The 21,755-nt window shown below is 44.0% G+C and overlaps 1 protein-coding gene across 1 annotated transcript in view; it reads left to right on the plus strand.

Annotated features, from left to right (window-relative positions):
- Positions 1–19,453: 19,453 nt before the first annotated feature.
- RBMS2 (RNA binding motif single stranded interacting protein 2) overlaps positions 19,454–21,755 on the plus strand; it is a 64,592-nt gene continuing 62,290 nt past the window's right edge. The window contains exon 1 of the mRNA XM_044421968.1: positions 19,454–19,558. The gene's annotated coding sequence lies outside the window, so the exon portion shown is untranslated. The remainder of the gene's footprint in view (positions 19,559–21,755) is intronic.

Consider the following 21,755-nt stretch of genomic DNA (forward strand, 5'->3'; position numbering starts at 1 on the left):
GGCCCTTTAAAAAGAAAGACGATCGCGAGCCAGTGCAGGCGGGAGGAGCGACGAGCCAGGGAGCAGGGAAAGGGTGATCGGCAGCGGCCCTGTCCTATAAAGCAAAAGAAACGTAAAGTGGAGGGGAGCTAAACCAATGAGGAAGGGAGGGAGGGACTTTGTACGTTCTCACGGTGCGTTCCTCCCAGTGAGTCATCAGAAGATGCAGACAGTGTTTCATTTTGGATGAGGCTTTCCTAATCTGCTGTGCTTCAGGTGTGAGAGTTGTAGCCCGACACATCTGGAGGGCTACCAGTTGGAGAAGGCTGCTTGAGGCTCTGAGAGGCTCAAGAGGGTTCTCGAGCTGCGTCCCTCTTTATTTCTGGTTGAGTGAATATAGCTGGGAATCGCTATTTCGTTCAGAAATATCATCATGGAAAATGACACACTTTAAAATTGCCCCTTAATCACTGTCTAATCATCCGACTTGTGTTTTCAAGAGGGTAATTGTAAGGTTCTTAACTTGGTTTTTGGCAGGAAATCTGTAGCTGATTAAGCTTTACTGTTACTTTTAATCTGCATATAAGAATGTCCTTTTCTGTAAAAAATCTGAGTTTTTGGATGCAATCCTATACGTGTCCAGACACAAAAACATCTACGAGTCCCAGTTGGAGGCCCTTTTTCCTGTCCAAACTTGCTCAGCGTTGTGCCTTCAGGTGCTTGGCTCATTGCAGACATACTTGTTAGGTATGAGTGTGCTAAAGTAATGCAATACACGTGTGGTTCATTTCTGCATCTTCAGGTAGCTAATGGTTTCTTACAAGGCAGAATCTGTTGTCATCCCGATGTTTGTTGGACTACAGCTCCCATAATCCCCGGCCATGGGCTATGCTGACTGAGGGTGATCAACAACAACTGGAAGACTGCAGGCTCTCCACTGCTGTTATGTGGAGTCTTGTACTACTTCAAGCCAAGGGTTTTGAACAATCGCCATGCCTCATTCCCAGAATTTTACATATGGGTATGCATGTGTGATCCAGGAAACAGAAAACGTTTACAGTGGTACCTTGGCTCACGAACTTAATCCATTCCAGGACTCTGGTCATGACCCAAATTGGCCATGCACCGAGTCAAATTTCCCCATAAGGTTCAGTGTAAATAAGGTTAATCCGTTCTGTAATCATTTTTTTTAATCACAAAAATTTGAAGCAGGCACGCAGGTGGTGGGGAGATGGGCATGATTGCGATCGTCACCTGATGAGTTTGCAACCCGAGGCAAAATTTTTCAGAAATTTCAGTCCACAGCCCGATTTGGTCGTGAACTGAGGCATTTGTGAGCTGAGGTACCACTGTACTTCCATTTGTAACACTCTCATGCTTCATCTTGGTTTCTCCTTTCTCTTTCCACCTGAATCTCTGTTAATGTGGTGACTGAATAACTGCATAATTCTTTTTGATGGCAGACAGCAAAACCTAAAGCCATGTAGTAACATCCAACCTGTGCTGATGCTTTGCTGTGGCAGTTCAAGCTGGCAATCCCTTTTCTGTGATTACTCACTGAAGACATATAACCACTGTTGTTTTAATGCAAGGATAGAAAAAAAATTATGTCCTGACTGTACAGAAAAAAATGTCACCCCATCTGCATCAAACCAATGGCGGGTACATGTAGGGCAACATTCTTTTCCAGAAAGAGAGTAATCTGTGTGCTGGTAGTTGACCAGGCCAAAACCCAGTGGACTGCTGGGAAAGAGGCTGCCCATTCCTGATTGCTCATGGGCTTTGGAAAGTAGAGCCACAGGGGTCCCTCTCTCCACCCCTTCCCCTTTAATATATTGCAATTCAGTATGGGTGCTTCCCAAAGGAGGGTTCCGAGTGCTCCCAACCAGAAGGTATTATGCAGCTATGTCATCTTTTTTCCTCCCTTAACCTGGATTCCTCACTAAAAGAAAAAAGACAAAAAAAGAAGCAGCATAAAACGTGGGAGGGATGTTGTGAATGAGGGAGAAGAATGGTGTAATAAGAGCCTCATCTGGAAGCCCCTGGAAAATGCACATGGAACCCATACCTGTGTTCCCCCATATTATTTTTTTACATGTGAGATTCCAGGAAGACTGGCTCCAGTATATCCTTTTCATCCAGCTTTTCCTGACTCCTTCAGTCCCATGTAAGCTACATATGCCAATCCTATGCAGAGGTGAGTGTGTATCAGCCTCTGAAATCAGTGGCTTAGGAGCGCCCAACTCTATAGGGTTGGACTGCTAGCTGGGATTTAGCCCTGTTGCACACGGCAAGATTTGCATCTGCGTGAACATTCACAGAAATAGTCTGCAGGACAATGTTTCCGTCATCTAGGTGTAAGGCATGCCATCTCCATTGCACCAACTGGTTGCTCCAGATTTCTGGATGATGTAGAAGCATGTGCTTTCATTAATATTTGTTCAAATTTGTAACTTAAACTCTTCTTATGAATAAGTGTCAGTTATATTTCACTAGATGTCATCCCAGCTAGAAGCAGATTGTTACTGGAGCATGTAGAGACTATTTCATTTTTGAAAGAAGACAGCACACTGGTAACTTTTCAGCTGTGGCAAAACCAACAAGGAGTTGAGCACATTTACTATGGCACAGACTTCTGAGACTAAATCATGAGTTCTGCAGTAGAAGTATGTTGTGCATTGCCAAAGGTATAGCTAATGATTTATGAATGCTCCCCATGGAAAAATCCTGGACAAGAAGAATGAGCCTAGCCTAAGCCTTTTGCTGCTGTGCTAATTTTCTACATTCAGGGAGCTGCTTGCTACAAACAAAGCAGGAAGCTTTCAAAATATGATTCCTTTCTTCAGTCTGAAATGGTGCAGATTATCATTCTATCATTTCCATACTCAAATCATCTCATTATTCTTCCTTGGCAGATCTAGACAGACAGACAGACAGACAGACAGACACACGCGCGCGCGCGCACGCGCGCACACACACACACACACACACACACATCTTGTAGATCATACATCTGTTACAGAAAAGCAAGTCAAAGATACTGTGACAGCTGGTCAGAAATGTTGGAGGTTAACAGAGTAAATAGAACACTTTCTGAAACTACTTGGATTAATTATATTTTTAAAAACTCACGCACATAAGTCATTAGCTACAAAGCTATGTTTAGACAACCCACTAGGTGGCAATAGTTCTTGTACTTTGCAATAGAGCCAACATTTTCCCCTGGTCTTTCATGAAGAGAATTCTCAGGGGAATATCAGCTCATACAGTTAGACAATAGACAGTTGCTCATACACAATTTCATAATTTGAGGTACTGAACTGAAAATAAGAATGCAAAACCTTTTATAGATGTTACTTTATCGTGATTCTCATGAGGACTAGCAACTTCTCAAAACAAAACAGATACTCTTTTTTTGGAGAAAAGGTAGTACCAATACATTCTGCACTTTATACCCAGGAGCTTAGTTTTATGAAGAAGTAAGCATACTTAAGCCTACTGATTCAACAGGCTAAGCATAATTAACTTTGCATAAGATCAGGTTGCATATTGTGTGAACATGTAGATTTTTCAATATTTATTTATTTTTCGATTTATATCCTGCCTTTTTCCTACAAAGCGCTCAAGGCAGCTTACATCTCCTCCATCTTATCCCCACAACAACAACCCTGTGAGGTAGGTTGGGCTGAGAGTCTGTGACTGGCCCAAAGTCACCCAGTTGGCTCCATGGCTGAGTGGGGACTCGAACCCAGATCGCCTGAGTCCCAGTCCCATGCTCTTAACCACTACACCACACTGGCTCTTAATTCCTGGGTTATGTATAGTTTTCTCTCTTTCTCCCAATGATTCTTTTATGCTCTTTAAAAATGTAAGTTATTACAAACCATTGTTTCTAAATGCTGTGGAAATAGGTGTATGTATACGTGGTGACAATCCTATGCATTATCACTCCCCTAAATAAGGTTCATTGCATACAGTGATGCTTATGGAACCCCTGCTGAACGAAAGGACAATTTGACCTGCCTGCAAGGCCTCAGTCAGCTGCTCTTGCAAGTCAGGGCTCTGCACATTTTTGAGTCACTGGCCGCATTTGAAATATTGAGAGAATGTCATGGGCACTCACACAAAATGACCACCATGGAGGTAGGACTTGCCCATTCATAAAATGGCTGCCATGGTTGAAATGAAATAAAAACACTCATTTCCAGAAGCCAAACTAGCAAGGTGAATAGAAAAGTAACTTGCCCAAGAACCTAAGTAGAAAAAAGCTGAGGTGGGATATGAACTCCAGAACTCCAGAACAAAACAAATACTCTTAACCAAAGGCAGTGCTTTGTTTTGCGGTATACCAGATTCCATTTTTGTACTGCTTCATTGTTCAAACAACCTCAATAAAATAAAAATCTGGAGTGGCAGGGAGCCAAATAGGAACCAAGGGAAATATTCATGGCTACATTCATATGCAGAAGCTCGGCATGGGAGACTCCTGGAAAGGGCCGGCTCTGTCCCCTGGTTCTAGCTTAGGGTGGTTAAAGTGGGGAGACAAACTCCTGAGCTATTCATAGCTATGTGGAAGAGGGCATGTCCGTGCAAATGGCTTGTATGCCAAGCTACACTGCTGAAATTCCCTCTTTCATTCAACAATTAAGGGTGCAATAGTTATGTCCTCTTTTGCATCTGGCCTGCCCTTGGATCTGCTCTGGGTTTTGCTACCTTACCGAGAAGGCTCTTGCCCCTACACAGCAGGAGAATAAAACCTTGAAGAACTGGAAAACTTCCTGGTAGCTTCAAGTGTTTGGACTAATTAATACAAAGGCAGATGAGCTTCATATTAATTTTAAATGCTTATTACAATTCTTTTAAAACAAACAAACAAACATTTGTTTGTTAAACAAACATTTCAGGCTAACTTTGCAGGTCTTTGCTGTTCTGCAAGGGATCCTAGCACAGTAGTGGAAGGCCCTCCTGCCCTCTTCGGTAAAAGGGCTAAGAAGGAATAGGAAGGAGTCTCTTTCTGACATGCTGTGGAGTTTACAGCAGTCAAATAAAACAGTCTCGAGATGGCGAGATGGACAACTGTCTGAGCAGCTCACCTGGCCAAAGGCTTGCCCTCTCAGTTGTGAGCAAAGACTGCAGCGTCTAGAGCCTGGGCAATTGGGGAACGCTGGGTGTGCATGTCTCCATGGGAGAGAAGGTGTTTCACGTGAGGATAAGCCTATCAGTAGCTGCCAAACAGCCCAGCAGCAGGAGAGGAATGACAGGTTATTTGTTTTTGTTGAGTTTCCACTAACAATTAAGTAAACATATCAATGACTATTATCCCTTATGGCTGTATACAATCTCTTGCATATGCCAGTTGATGAAGAACAAGAGGAGGAAGGTACTATTTCTCTCCTATCCAGCCGGTGGGCTTCTCATGGGCATCTGGTGGCCACTGTGGGGACAGAACGGTGGACTAGATGGCCTTGGGTGTGATCCAGCAGGGCTTACCAAATGTCCATGATGTTCTCAGTGCCTCACAATACAAGCACAACAAACATGTGGGACCTGTTGTGCTCATTCTAAGCTAGCCTCTGGGCTTTCCAGAAAATTAGGGACTGCTTTTCCATCTGGCTTGATGGCCTCTAGTAGTTATAGAACTACAAAGGAAAAGGGCCACCAAGGTTTTCCCAAAACACTTGAAGATAAATATTCAGCTCAGCAAGTTTCCTAATCTCGGCAAGGCAGTGCCACCCAGAGATGTGAAGGCTTGGAGAAAAAGTTGGGAGGAAACCAGAAAAGTTCAGGGGAAGAAACTCCTTTCCCACTCTCAACTTTTAAAAAATGCTGGGAGAAAAATGGAAAAAGTGGCAGGAGCCATTCCACATTTTTCTGTCCCATCCTGTTCCTTCCTAAGTGATGCAGGCTGGCCCATCACATCTCTAGCTTAATCACACATCCCACCTACTCATTTTTGGCCTGTCTGGTTCATATTTATAGTGCCATCTCATGGAAATGAGATATGGTGCTGTCAAGTTAACTAAGCAGTAACAAACAATTTGATGGGGAAGAGATGGAGGGAAATGAAGGCAAGGCAATTGCCAGTGGCTGGGGTGACAGGCAGGGGCAAGCTCTTCTTCAAACCTTGATCCTATTCCTCCATCAAGCATGGTCTCCAGGCCCTGAGGATGCAAGGGAGACAGGAGTCCTTCCCAGGGTGGGAGGAGAAATGAAGGAAGTAGAGTGGGTGCTTCATTTCAGACTAAGCCAGACCTTAGTTCTGGCGAACTTGTTCTTATTACAACAAGAAAGTGGGTATCTCCAGGTTTGCCTTTTGAAGACAAATTGGCACTCTGAGCACTGATACCCCAGCTCTCAGCTGAACAGCTGTGTCCCTTCTTGTTGCTTCTGAGCCCCAGTCTTACCTTTAAGCATGAAAAGAGACTGCTGGTTCCCTCTTGTGGTGTCTCTGTCAGCCAGCAAAGGATGGACTACCCCTCAACAAAGGGCAGGCTTTGCTCCCAGGCTGTGCTATAGTTTTCCTCATAAAATGAATGTAGAAACAAATGAACGAGTGCATCTTTCTGCTTCCTTGTACATCAACAAATAGCAACTCCTGATTTATCCCAAGAGATGGACTGAAGGACAGTCTTAAACTGACTAGCTGCTTGTTGTGACTGCAGTCCCTGGGAATCAGCCTTGCTCCTATCCACCTATCTGGTTCTGGACTCTGTTTCTTAGATCTCCTACACAACATTTTCTTTGGTAGTGTGTTCATTATGCCTTACTGGGAGGCAGCCATTACACAAGGCAGCGGCTGAAGGCATGAAGGGAAGCAAAGTCACCATTAGCTTTGCTTGGAAGATGCATCCAGCAGCCATCCTCAGCAGAGAAAGGTGAAAAACTGAACTGCCCCATGGCCTCTACTGAGAGACCAGCAACTTCTACTCTTTCTCCCTTTGAACTTCATATTCTTCACCTGGTAGTTAGAAGACCTTTGACATCAAGATCAGTGCATCGGTCTGTTTTCCCTTCCTTCCAACCCCTTGCCCTTGCCGTGTCCTTTAGATTGTAAGCCTGAGGGAAAGGACTGTCTTAGTGTTGACCTTTGTGAGTCACTCTGGCAAGCCCTTTTGGCAAAAGAGTGAGATAAAAATCCTTCCAAATGATAAATATAGCTTTCAATGTTTTTAGTGTAAGCTGCCGGATGAGATCTTGTCCTTAGAAGCAGGGTAGAAATAAATATAATAATAGGTCATCTAAGATTACTCATCCTCACCCTGGTGTCCTCCAATGTCTTGGACTTCAACTCCCATCAGCCCCACACAGTATGCTCAATGATTGTGGTGATAGCTAATTATTAACTCCAGTTTTGTAAAGATTGCTGCTAGATACCAGCATCTGGGAAACAACAGCCACACTGGTGGTTTACCTTGTAAACGTCTGGCCAGGGCGATATCTGGCCAGGGTGACTTATTTTATATTGTTATTTCTTGTATTTTAATTTATGTTGTGAGCCGCCCCGAGGCTTCAGCGAATGGGGCGGCATAGAAATGTTTTAATAAATAAAATAAATAAACAAACAGCTTGTGACTTCCCAGTGGAAGACCTGGTTGGCCACTGTGCAACAAAATGCTGGACTCGGGGGCTGATTCAGCACAACTTCTCTTAGGCATAGTCCTACACTCATCTCATATGTGCTTACTGGCCAGTCAATGAGGTCTCAGGTCTAGGGTCCCACTCGTAAGACCTTTTTACCTGAGTGGTGAAGTTGCAGTCAGCAGGTAGTTCCTGTGTCTAGCACACACATCGAATCATAGAGATGGAAGTAGAGATGGAAGGGGCCAAGAAAGCCACTGGGTCCAGCCCTCTGCCGTTGCAGCACACCAATTTACACCATCCACTCAAGATGGCTGCCCAGTTTCTTTTTGAATGTTTGTATTGTGGGAAAGCCCATGACCTCTCTAGGCAAATGATTCTACTGTTGAATTGCTCTGACAGTGGGGAAACTTTTCCCAGTATCTAGCCGGAATCTGGGTTGTCACAACTTGAATTGATTATTCCATGTCCTACACTTTGGCATCAGCAAGAAGAGATCTTGACCTTCCTCTTTGTGAAAGCCTTTGCGGTACTTTTAATCTCATGTCCCCCCTCAGCCTTCTCTTTTCAAGGCTGAACATACCCAGTTCTCTCAGTCTCTTTTCACAGGGCAACATTTCCAAACCCTGGATCATTTTTGTTGCCCTGTATTACAGGTATATCCTACCCTTTTTGCCTCTTGCAAGAACCCACAGTGGCTTACACGGTCCTTTTTCTCTCCATTTGTATTCTTACTACAACCCCGTGAGCCTAAGTTAGAGTCAGTGACTGGCCCAAAGTGACCTAGTGAGCTTCACAGCCAAGTAGGAACTCTGTGGCTCTCCCAGGTCTGAGTCCAACACACTAACCATTATGCCATGTTGACTTTCTATTGATGGCAGAACTAGGCAGTGCAGCCCTCTCAATATCCTCTCAAGAGATGAGCCTGTTCAAATTAATAACCTAGTTAGCCTTCCCCAACATGGGGCCCTCCAGATATGTTGGACTGCAACATGCTGGCTGGGAATGCTGGGAGTTGCTGTACAACACATCTGGAGGGCCCCATGTTGGGAAGGCTGCCCTATTTTTATAACTGTTTTAAAAGTGTATTTCTGTGTGTGTTTTCTAATTTGGTGAAGAAGAAACCTTTAAGTAAACAAATTTTTACTTAGAAAATTAAAGAAAGAGGGAAATATTTTTCCAGAGTAGAAGGATCTGAGTCTTGCTGCTGCTGTTGGGTTAAAGCATCAGAGGAGTTGGTCAGCTGTAAAATGATCCAAACAAGATTGAGAATGGAAAGATCTCAATGATCTCGGTTCAAACCATAAATCTAATCCTGGCTAAATTGTCTTTTAGCTTCACCTCCTTGCCAGAATAGGAACATGTCACAGGTTTTGATTTCCTGCCCCCAACTGAACAGACGTACGTCTAGAACTCTCAGACTGCTCCAACTCACTTTTTAAAAGGGTAGAAAGTAAAAAAGCTGCCTTTGAATCAAGTAACTGTCAGCTTTTCAACTGTCCCCACCCACCCCCATGTCTCAGCAGTTTGATATGCAGATATCAGCTAGCGACATGAATACTTCAGCTGCTGATTTTTGTGCATGAAGTTTTTAAAAGTGCTGGAACAAACCAGGCTGGGTCTACATGCCCTCAATTTGGTAATCCAAATTTTCTCTCCCACTACCCAAATGTGGAAATTATTGAATAGTTCCAGATTTTGACACCCTTTGGATTATGCTAGTGAATATCGTGTACAAAGAAATTTGACTTCTAAACTAAATAGACAGTTTTTAAGGTATTAAAATATGAATCATTGTGGCTTTTTATGCTGGCCGTGTTCCTTGTTTTGCTTTTTGAATTTGCCTGGGAATATCCATCTGAGGCAGGACTATCGTGTTGGGTTCTCCAGACTTATTCCAAGCAAATTTGGAAAACCTATGATAAACTTTGAGAGAGTAGCATCTAACTTCTGGAGTCGTTTCTGTTAACTGAGATTGACTCAAGTTTAGAGTTGTGCAGGGGAGATTAAGTAAAAGTAGTGGCACATTTGATTCCAACGCTGGTGTTTCATAGCAGTTCCTTTTTAAAAAGTTTCAGAGGGCCAGTTCTTCAAATCCCCTGAAGGCTACAATTCCTGGAATTAGCCGTTTGGGGTCGCTGCACAACAGGCTCCTCCCATCCCCCAGCAGGGACAGAAACTGTCATCCAGCCAAAACAAACTGGCCACATATTTCCCAACCATTTTGTCCCCCTCCCTCTCAGATTGTTGGGCTGGCATCCAGCACATCTGCAGTTACCGTGGGCCTTGCCAGCTGGAAAACCCACAGGCTGTGACGCAAGCAGAGGCCTCTCCAGCCTGCCTGTTCCTCCAGTGTTGCATCCCAGCCTTGCGAGGCAGTTTCACGGCAAGGTAAATGCAGGGCTCTCCTTGACCTTCTTGGGTCAAGCAGAGACGCTGTTCTGCATCAAGGCAAGGGCTCTGTCAACCCGGGGACTTTGGCTTCCGTGCCAGAGCTCAGTTCTCGGTCATGTGAAAGAATATGCAACGTCAAACTTACCGTGTGCAGAGAGCATTTCCAGCAACTGGGAGCAGCTGCAGCCCACCCTTACAAGTCAGGGCTGAGGGAGCCTGGCTTTTGGGACAGCGAAACTCCTATTAGGCTTGAACCCTGGCACATCCCTTTTCTTTTGGTTTTAAAGGGAGGAGGGGTAAATTAAGCATTGTTCAGAAGAATTAAGATTCCTTCCTTCAGGGCATTTATCCTTTCGAAAAGTCAGATATTTTTGCTACCTTATTGCTAGTGATAGAGCTAAAATCTCCTTGGTTACATAGGAACTCCTGGTTGCTCGGGATCATTTCCCAATCCCATCTTTAAGGTAATTGTATTTTGCTGGTCTTCAGTGCTATCACCATCCAGTACTGAGGTAGGAAACGTGATCCCTTTGGCAATGGGCCCCGGACACCTTTCTTGGTGCCTGCCCAGATGCCCTACAACTCCCATTTTTATGTTTGTCATGATTAGAATTAACACATTTGTATACAAGCAACTGGGATTGCTGTGAAGTAAGTTTCTGTTCATGTTGCAGTTCAAAGGAACTGCTGAATGGGTTGGAGTGTTCACCCTACTTCTGCCTGGTACTCAGCCATTTGGACAGGTTAGTGTCCTTTGCATACTTCTTGTGGCAGTCATTTTGTGCTGGCGCCTGCCAACATGCCAGATGTACCCATGGCCTGAAAGCACTCTCTACCCCAGATCGAGAAGTACCAGATTTCTGCAGGTCAGGAAAATGAGTTGCCTTATTTCACAAGATATACTTAAGGAATATGCTACCTAACTGTAATAATTTGAAAAAAAAATCTGTACCAGGCAAATCTTCTTGGGAATAAGTTACTTCCAAGGACATGCATAGTATTGCTTTTAATGCATGTTTATATATTTATGTTTATTCAGCATTCATCTTCATTGTATCAGTCAAGCTTACTTTCTGGTATGCTTAGGACTCCAATTAATAAATGCAGGTTGCAATCTGTGCATATTTGCCTAGATATAAGTTGGAATGGAGACTCAGAGGGGATCTGTTGGCGACATACAGGTATGTGAGGGGATGTCACACGGAGATGGGTAGAGACCTGTTCTCCCCTGCAGAGGAAGGCAGGACGCGCTCCAACGGAGCAAAGCTCAGGGAACCAAGGTTCAATTTGAATGCCAGGAAGCACTTCCTGACAGTCAGGACCCCGAGGGTGTGGAATGGGCTTCCATGGGAGGTCGTTGAGGCCCCATCGGTGCGGGTGTTCAAGGATAGGCTGGACGTCCACATGGCGGGCATGTCGTGAGCGGAGCCGGCTGGTGCCGGAGGTCAGACTAGATGGCCCGGGAGACCCCTTCTGACTCGCTCTGTTTCTATGTTTCTAAATTGCCCCCAAAGAGAGAACACCTTGCTCAAAAAGAGGGCAAATGATAGTCATTTTTTAACAGTTGCACATACTAATTTGTACATATAGGTCAAATATAGAATAATTATTGTAATTTAAATAGAAACACAGTATATCTCACCAGTACTGTGAAATACAGTATGGAAGACTGACCAGGTGAGCTGTGTGCAGTCTGTTGTTCAGGTGGTGTTGGTGGACAGCATCAAGGTCTGGTCCTTCCTTCTGATGCTCCTTAGTATTTACACAAGATGGATCTCCAAACAGAAGACCATCCTCTGTAAAAGAGGAAACATGGCCACCACACCATGTATGGCCTCTTGAGTACTTTGAGATGTCTTTCAGAGCAAGGATGCATAGGAGTGCACTGTAAAATCTCTTTTGGTTCTAGCATAGCCTCGCTCACTACCATACTCACACATGCCTTTCCAAAAATAAAATATATTTCATACTAAGAAGGGATTACTTATTTTGCCTCTGAAGGTGTTAGTCCCTTGAGGAAAGATAGACAAATCCAAATTAAGAGTTTGATGGAAAGGAAGATTTGTGAGTGTTTTCAGAGTTAGGGCTGAAACAGCTTGCATGTTCCAGAGGTAAATAGCAAGTCAAGTGGGGAAGACAGCCCAAGGAGGAAAAGAGCAGGGCAGCCGGCCCCAAGGAAGATGTAGATTCAAAATCCAACTCTCTGCTAAAAGCTGCTAACACGCTATGGGATGTAGGCAAGCAAGCTCATGGGATAAGCATGGTTCACATGGGGGAGGAGACTGGAATACCCAGGGAAGGAGACTGGATCAGAGCTGGAGATCTGTTGTTCCAGCTTTCCTCTTCTATTCTTGCTTGAAGCAGCTGTAGTTACCAATGGCCCACCTAGGTTCAATGAGAAATATTGTACTAGGGGCAGAGCCTCTCTCAAGACAGTGAAGGGTTGAGGAAAGTGGTTTAGGAATCAGATGGTTAGCTACCTGTTAGGTTCCTGATTGATCCAGTTAGGATCCAGTCCCAACTAGAAGTTGCTGCAGTTCAGTTCCATATCCTAGAATATTCAGTGCTCACATCATCTGAAATTGTCACCTAAATGCACTCTGATAAGTTCTCCTTTTTTCCCATCTTTCAGTTTTTTTAAATATACTGTCCTTGAAAGTCTCCAGCTTGTGGGGGGGGGTGAAATGGAAGGTCAAGCAGAACTCCCCACCCATGCAAGCTTAGGGTGCTTCTGCTACCTGTACTTTCTCATGAGGAAGAGAAAGAAAATACCCTTCTGGGGCATTCCCTACATAAAGGTGACAGGGAGTGAGTGAAAACAAGAGCTTCACCTAGTTTGATTCCCTCTAGATGGTTTGCACTACAATTACCTTCAGTCCCAGTCAGGATCCCAGTGGTCTGGGAAGATGGGAACTGTAGTCCAAAATATGTGAAATGCACTCTCTGAGCTCCCATCAGGGAGTATTGCCCAGCTCTGGTGTTACAGTTATGTGCACTTGGTTTTTCAACAGCATTAAAGGAAATTTAGAGCATTACTTTTAACAGGATACAGAACCGGGGCCTGTTCTGGCTCCTCAGCGGCCCCACCCCTTTCCCTGCAAAGCATAGGAAGGGTCTGAACCCTAACATATTAAGCAGCTCCAAGTTGCTGGAGAGAAAATGTCTTAATATTTGGGGAAAAAAACGTTAGTAGTGCAGTCCCCCCCCCCCATAGACTTGTTGTTACTGTTATTGGTGTTGTTGTTATTGGTGTTACCATGCGAATGTTTTATTGTTATAGGATGTTTTTGCTTTTTTTTTACTTTTGTTAACCTCCCAGAGAGCCCATTGACTGTTGGGCAATATAAAAATGAAATAAAACAATGTTAGTTCAAAATGCCTCTTCTAAAGCATTAAGGCAGTAAGAGCTCTAAATTAAAGCATGTTGGAATATTGGTTATATGTGGCCCACCCCTTTTGTTTTCAGCCTTACCCGCTATAGCTGCAGAGTTCATCTGAAATGGATTTTAAGCCTGAGGCTTAAAGAGGTTCAACAGCTTTGCCTAGTAACACAATTTCTACAGTGCTTTTCCTAACTGCTTGAAGGAGCTCTCTGTAAATCTTACAACCCTGTACAACAGTCATCCAGAGCTTGATGCTGTAGTTGGCTAGCTCATGCTGGCACTTGTAGTTCAGCTTATCTGGAGGGCACCAATATGATGAATATGCGTATTATATTTCTTTTCCTCCAGCTTCAGAGAGTATGGCCGATAGTGGGTTTCCTAAGGCCACAGAACGACTTCAAGGCTGAGGTGAGATTTGATAATGACCAGATGGATGTTTCAAAAATATTCCACTCACAGAAAACATGGGAACGTGTAATGTTCTGGCTGTATTCCTTGAACAGTGCAGATTCATGCCATGTGATAGTTTCAGAGCAGAGGCAGGCAGAAGGTAGGTTGGGATCTCCTAGTCATCTGCAGTAGATCAAAAAAGATTTCCAACTCCCAACACTTTAGTAATGGCAGTAACACAGTCCTGAGGAATTGGACTGCTGAAATGGGAAAAGGTTTGTAGGGACAACCAGGAGCAAATTACTCCGAGAGCTCGGTTTTGGAACTGGAAACAAATTCTATTGTAATATATTAAATATATTCGTCCTTTGCTTGGCTCTGATTGGTGGATTTCAGGGCAGCTGGAGCATGTTGGGAGTTACGGCGGGGGGGGGGGTAGCTAAGGAGTCGAAAGATTGGGCCTCTTTAAGCAAATTGTTATTTTCCCTGCGTCTTTTGCCTTGTTCTTGATAACCACCCTGGAAGCTTGACAGCTATGCAGCCGCCTACGCAAACTTTAGAATAAATAGGTAAATAAAATTAACATATCCCCCCTTCCTTGTGCTCCTCCTGAATTTATTAAGATGGCAACTTCTCAAAATCCAAACCAAGTTTTCCATCCAGCCTGAGGGAGGAGCTTCTGTTGCAAAAAGGCTAGAACCACGAGGTTTTTTGGCTCTCTTAACCAGCAAGAAAACGGCCTGGAGGGTAAAGTGGGTTGCCGTGAATGGAGGACATTCTTTCGGGTTTGGGATGAGGTTGGTGGATAAGTTCATCCACAGCAACGGGTCCTTTTCTGTTCTACGGATGAGTTGATAGAGGGGCGTAAAATGGAATGGCTTCATGTCTTCTTGCAGGCCTCACTAATCTTTTCCTAGAGGCTCTGATAACTCTTTGCTTGTGGTGTCCCTGCACTCACCCCAGAAGGACACAACTTGCAGTTCTCTAAGCAATGAGGGCTCAGTGTGAAGTTGGGGTTTTCAGTGCTTGAAATAAGAATAAATCTTTTACCAGAACAAAGCCTTGAGCTAGAGCTGGGCCAAAGCAACAGGAGTGGGTGAGCAGATGTACATTGGCTGGTAGATGCCTTGGTGGTTTGCAGTAGACTGGCAAAGGTTTCTGATTCCCAGTTATTTTTGAAAAAGCAATGCAAATGGTTGCTGCTCTACTCTGAAGCTGCTGCTACAATGAAAACCTGGAGGTGTGAAACCAAGAATGGATTTTTATATGACAAGGCTGTGGGCTCAAAATAATTAACTAAAAGCAATTTGTCAGGCAGGCTAGGTGTTCCAGAATGTAAGTTTATTACTCCCTAATCCTGCCCTATATTGCACCAGGCTTCTGTAAGTGGATTCATTGGTAAATCTATTAAAAAACAGGCCTGTAGTCTGCCCACCCTGCATTCCTAAATTATCACTCTAGAGAAAGGGAGAGAGATTGTTCCATGTGTGTACTTTGCTTCTTGCTTTTATGACAACTGGCCCCAGATAAGCAAAATTTAATTGATAACAACAATGCAAAATAATGGGGTGCTTCTGGTGCTGTTAATCAGAAGGTATTGAGCAGCAATTCTGTGTTTCCTTTCACAGAATATTCTGCAGTAAGAAAAGTGATGGAAGAAGCTGTGGAAAACAGAGCAGGCTTATACTGGAAGATGCCATCTTTGGGATTCCTATAAGTGTTTGTGAATAAGGACATCGCTTTCTAAAAGTGGTGGGCACTTATGTACTCTAGAGTAAGTGCAGGAGGCCTAATCCAGATCTGGATCTTATGGGAGACAGGGGAACTTTAACCCTTTCCCTGACTCCTGTGAGCCTGACCTGGCTTGGTAGTCCTGCTGACTGCAATTTCTGTTGCAAAATAGCTTCTTGTAAAACACCTAATGTTGAGGTTTCAGCTGGGTCCCCGAACCTACTTTAGAATTAAATGGTGGCACACACAGATAATCCGTGTTTCAGCTCACAGGCAGGGTCATGGCACCATAAATGCCTTATCTGAAGACATGGTGATGCTTTTATTTTATTTTATTTTATTTTGCTGGTCACTTGGCAATCTTACACTCCCTGAGATACAAGGAAAACTTCTGGTATTGATACCATGAGTGTAGGTTTGTGGAAAAAGTTTAGTTTTCCATCAAAGGATGCCAGTACAATTCATATTCAGTGGGCTACCAGATGTAGCTATCTAGGGCAACTAGATTGCATCACTAGGTTTCTGAGAAAACCATTAGAAGGGAGAATTCTGCCCGTTGTGACTTCTCCCATTACTGCTGCATGTACATGGGAAAAGCAGTACCTGGTGAAATGCCCTCCTTGTGTGCAGGTCTTAACAATGACTGCATTCTCGAGGTGTGGACCTGATGGTAGTATCGGGACAGGATTTTGCTGTTGCAGCTGCTGCAGGAGTAGATGGAGTTCTTCTGCGAGATTAATGTGTTCTTGCCGCTGTTTGGGAACAGTGGAGGGCAAAGGAAGGTTGAAGGCATGGTGATGTTGGAAGGCAAGGCAGGGCTAGGCAACAAGCAGGAAATCCGTTCTGTGGGATGCTATCTAAAGATTAAGCTTCTCTCTCTCTGCCTTTCTGGTTAGAAAAATTGTCTGTTGACTTTCTGGCCAGCACCCAGCTTCTGAGATGGGTGTTGAACGGCAGGTTCCTGGGCCAAGTCTGGCCTGCTAGGATCCCAGTGCTGCCCTTCAGAGTTCCTCAGATAGCTACGTGCCTTTTCCCTCAAATATCAATAATTTGGTCATTGAGAATTTATTTTTATCAACTCAGAAAATGCTGAGATGCATTTGTAGTCTCCCCCCACCTCTAAAAGGCTGAAATGCCTCTAGTGAGGGTCAGATCTCCTAATAGCATTCAACTAAAACAGGCTGGGGGAGATCTTTTTGCATTTTGACCCTGTTGCCAACCCTCTTGCCCTTGGTGTGACCCACAAGAGTTTCTCTGAAATACATTCAACACTCTGGTCTAACATAAATACCCACTGTTGGGGGCAGTGGGGAAGGAAGTTGATCGTAGTGTTGGTAAACACAGGTGAGAACTTGTGAGTCAGGGCCCTGCAAGCAGGAGGTGAGGAATGTGTAAGCCCCTACAGCGGTGAGAGACTTTTGGAAGGAGTGAGAAATACAGGCAGTCCCTGAGTTACAAATGTCTGAGTGAGGAACAACCCATACTTACGAACTAGCTGCCATAAAACCTATCATTTTTTTTTAATTACTGTGGAAAATCGTCATCACTATAGAGAGAGGAGATTGAAAGGGGAGAGAAGAAGGCCTCCAAAGCAGGCTTCCCTTCCCCACCCCTCCAGAAAGGGAAATCCCTCTTTCATGTTGTTACTGCAAAGAGGAGGCACTGGTGAGTTTGGTGGAGGGTGGGTAGAGATATTTGCAGTTTTTCCACTTTAGGGTCCTGTGCCCCTAACCCCTGTGAATGTTCAGGGCCAACTATAGGTGATCTGACTTATATACAGATGTGACTTAAAGGCGAATTTCCATTTTCTCAGGAATGGAACTTGTTTGTAACCCTGGGACTTCCTGTATAGGATATACAAGGGAACTCTGGAATTGGGCAGGATTCTTTGTGGGACCTAGGAATTTTAGCATCCATTAGAGTGGTAGAGAAGCCATGTTCATACTTCAACCAGTGGTGTGAAAATACAAGAAAGATCATCCTAATATTCCTTAAATACAAATTAATTACTACTTAACATTCTTGACCTAGCTCTGTCACCCTGTGTTTTACTTGCAATCATATTAGATAATGATAGAAGACTGGATTTCTCCCCGTGCTTTCAGTAAAAGTTAACAGAGGGTTTAGTATTGCCAACCAATTTGAAGAGAGAGAAAGACCTTGGTCAGCTCCTGTGCCCTCAAAGAGTGGCAATCAGTGGGTGATTTTTTTCCCACAGCGTGTGAATAGATGTTTCCACCAAGCTCTTAAGAGCAGTGGCTCCTTGTACATTGGCAGCTTTATTTCTGATTCTAATGCTAGCGAGGCTGTGTGCATCACCTGCATGTGTGTTTACCTTTGTATTATTTCAGTACACTTGTATCCCACCTTTCTTCCATCGAACTCAAGGTGCTGTCAAGCTAACCCTGGCAAATCTGTACATGAAGGAAAAAAGGCAGAGCAGCTCTAGCCCAGGTGCAGACAATGTGATACCCACAGAGATCACTTCCTTGGTGCTGGTTCTCTTTGTCCAAGAATGATAGAAATTCTGGTTTGGAGGAGTGGGTTAGCAAAGAACATGAAGACAGCTAGGGTTATAAGAGACCTATTTTGTTTCTGGCTTACTGTCCTAAAGTTGGAGTGCTATAATAACCTGGGATGTGGTGGGGTCATTTTTCTTAAGAGGAGCAAAACATTGTGCAGCAATTCTTGTTTCGCCTCCTTAACATGTTTTTTTCCTCTGTTAGGGAAATTGGCAAAGTAGTGGTAGAGAAACAGGTGAGGGTTATGAGTAGGTGGTGGTGTTCTGTGGATCTCCCATAAAATTGTATGAATGAGGCAGGATGATGGTGTGATGAACACCTTGTCTGGAAGCATCTCAGGTCGAGCCTGGGAAGGCCCTGTGCTGGAAAGAAAGGTATATTTGTTAGGCTGGTGGTTCCCAAACTGCTGTTTTTGAAATCTGTGGCATTCCTTAGATGTTTATTAAGCATTTCTTAAGCATTTCCTTAGATGCTTATTAAGAATAATAATAGAACGTTTTTTTACCATTTTTCCCCTTGCAGTGTACAACGGAAGGGCAATCTTGGTTGCACTCTAGATCACAATTTCCGTTCAGGCAGGACAAAACCAGCAAAGCCAGACAGTGCATGGGCTCACTTACCAGAATCCTTTGTAGTATGCCAGAGTTCAGTATAGAAAAGAGTTTAGTATGAAAGCAGAAAGTTTGAAATCTGTTCCTTAACCATCTATTGTGGCCTTCCCTACCTGTGCATTCCTGTTGCTGGAAGTTGTAGTAGTCCTGCGTATCTGGAGAGCACCAAGTTAGGGAAGCCTAGTCTAATGTAAGATAGTTAACTTTTAATTTCACATTCCTCAAAAAAGCTAAGTGGATAAGGACCAGTGCTTGGATGGAAAGCCATTGAAAGCCCTATGCAAACTGAGTTGATATCGCTTACAAACAATCTCCAAATTCCTTTAGACTTTTGTGGGCAGAGGTTGTGCTCGTATAAGCAAAAGAAAACTTGCAGGAATTCGTTTGGCATTCCATATTGGGAGTTCACACAGACAAGGGTGTGTGGACTTTGGAATATGATGAAATAAGGATTGTCTTTTTCAAGAGAAAGGGAAGGTTCAAGGAGTTAATGTCTTTACCATGCTTCCTTTTTCTCTAGTTGTGCCTACATGTTGATGTTGCTATTCTGTAACATAAGTTGAAAGGTGCTTTGCAGTTCTACTTTAAAAGAATCCTTAGTGCAGCAGGAGGAATCTGTGGCTCTCCCGATTGTGTTGGACTACAACTCCCGTGATTTTTCATTGGTTGTGCTTTCTGGGGCTGATGGAAGTTGTATTCCAAAAATTTGGAGAGCATCAGGTTCACTGTTCTTGCCTTACAGGATCCCTATGGAATAGGAGCAATAATTGTTGTTCCTATTTCACAGATGGGGTACTGAAACAGAACTCACCTGGATTTACATTTTGCTGGACCATGCTTCTGCAGATATGCCTCCCTCTGTGTGGATGGTACCAAAGTGGAGTCCCCACTTCTTGACAGCTGCTTGAGGAGCACCTGATGCCAGCTAACCTCAGTAGTGCATGCACTAAGAAGAGCTGGGCTGCAAAGAGTAAGTTGCTGCCGGATTCTTTTTTGCTTTTTCTCATAACTTTCCGTATTTTCCATGTGGTTTGCCTTGTCTCTCCTTTGGGATGGTGCTGGGACGGCCTTCCTCAGTCTGGTGTACTCTAGGTGTTAGGGATGACAGGTTCCTAGCATTCCTGACCAGTGGCCATGAACATAGGAGGCTGCTTCATACCAAATCTAGTCTCACATGGATAGCACTGGTTGGCAGCAGTGACTTTCAGGGTTTCCTGCCTGAAGGATTTTCTCTTACCCTATCTAGAAATACTGGGTGTCACACCTGGGACCTTCTGCATGCAAACCATGTGCTCTGCCACTGAGCTTTGCATCCTTGCTTTGTTAGCTGGGGCTGATGATAATTGTAGTCCGAAACATTAGGAGGGCACCAGGTTGTAGAAAGCTGTGCCAGGGAATGCTGAGATGTTGTGTTTAGGTAGCAGACATTCTCGCTGCTCTCATGTCCTGCTTATGGGCTTCCAAGAAGCATCTGATTGGCTTCTGTGGGAAACAGGATGCTGGACTGGATATGGACCCTTGACCTTTTCAGGCAAGGCAGCTGTTGTGGTCCTATTTTGGTAAAAGCATTGAGGCCTTTCTGGGAGATGGAAATTATGTAGCTTTATTCATTTTACTGGGGCATTTCTTACCTTCCATATTTGATTTGTGGACTGCTTTTCCAGTTGCAACCTCCTGTGGGGGCAGGAATGAGTATGTGTTTAAAGGTTTCAGCTTGTTGCAGTTGAAGGTTTCAGGTCAAGATCCACAAAGAAGGTTACTGGTTCTTGAAAGGAGCACATGAGCTGTAAAGAAATTCCTATGTGGTGAGGGTCCATTCATCTTAATTTGTCAGGATGGCACAAGGAAGCTGGAAGAAGAAAGTGGATGAAGAATGTTCTTTTTGCTGCCCCCCCCCCCCCGTGTGTGTGTGTCTCTCTCTGTCTCTCTCTGTCTCTCTGTCTCTCTCTCTCTCTCTCTCTCTCTCTCTCTCTCTCTCTCTCTCTCTTTCTGCATATTAAGTTGGTGAAGTCATCTAGGCACTGCAGGATTTTTGTAGATGGGTCACCAGGCTGTTGGCAATGGGACTTGGGGACAGTGTGTAACATCCAATGGAAAAAAATGGGTGGAGGAATGAATGAAGGAATGAATGAATGGGATTTCTATATATAATTGGTGTCAGCATGTCCTAGATTACAAATTTCAAGACTACTGCTGAAGTTAAGGATGTTGTTTCCTGGTAGGATGCAGATATTGGGTTTGGTGTCCATGTTGTATGGAGGTATGACATTTCCTATGTAATGGAAACACCAGAAGCCAGATGCTGCGATAAGAAGGCACATTGTGTACAGCAGTGGAGTATGTAGATCATGCATACCATATATTTTTGAAAATAATATTCCTGTGGTATTGTGAGTATGCTATTTGAATTATCATGAAACTGGAATTTATCTGGCAAGGATGACAAATAGACTTTGGGATAAATAAGTAGTAGGCAAAAGGGCAGAGTGACTTTGGGGAAGGAAAGACATGAAACCATGCAGGTCTTGACCAATAACCTATGCAGGGTGCAAAACTTCTCTCTAGGAACCAAAGTCTACTGTGCAACTGTGCATTTCAGATACATTGTCCCAACATTAAGGGCTAGCAATATGCTTCTTAAGCAGCTGATGAGGTTCTTCAAATTCCCAAACTGTGTGCTGGAACAGACTGATATGTCATTACAGAACTGATTAATTTGTCATGAGCAATAAATACGTATTTCTGTGAGCCCAGTAGAGTGATCCGCTATGTCTCTGCGTGAGTCCTTTCTTTGGGGTTGCCTCCTCCTAATAAGCCTTCACTGGGGAGGTTCATTCCACCGCACATCTGCACTGGGTGCAGTTGAAGCATTCAAGTCCACTTCAGGCAGGGACACATTAGAAGTACCCATCTTCAGAGGAGATTGTCCACTGCTTTTTTGCATGATCAGCTAGCTGTTCTGGGCTTGCCTCTTTTAAACTGGGAGTTGCACCAGGGCAGTGTTTCATCTGGGAACAGAAGGGAATTGGCTTGCCTGAGGCTTGTTATCTCTAAACTCTGCTGGGTGTAAAGAGCGAAGCTCAGTTTTAATCTGGATAAAAGTATGCTTCTGCTTTCCGCAGTTAGTGAAACAAGCGCTCTGTAGAATCTAAAAGCCGGTTCAACCG

Source organism: Varanus komodoensis, unplaced genomic scaffold, assembly GCF_004798865.1.
Source record: "Varanus komodoensis strain SLA01 unplaced genomic scaffold, ASM479886v1 scaffold12, whole genome shotgun sequence".
Classification (NCBI taxonomy): Eukaryota; Metazoa; Chordata; class Lepidosauria; order Squamata; family Varanidae; genus Varanus; species Varanus komodoensis.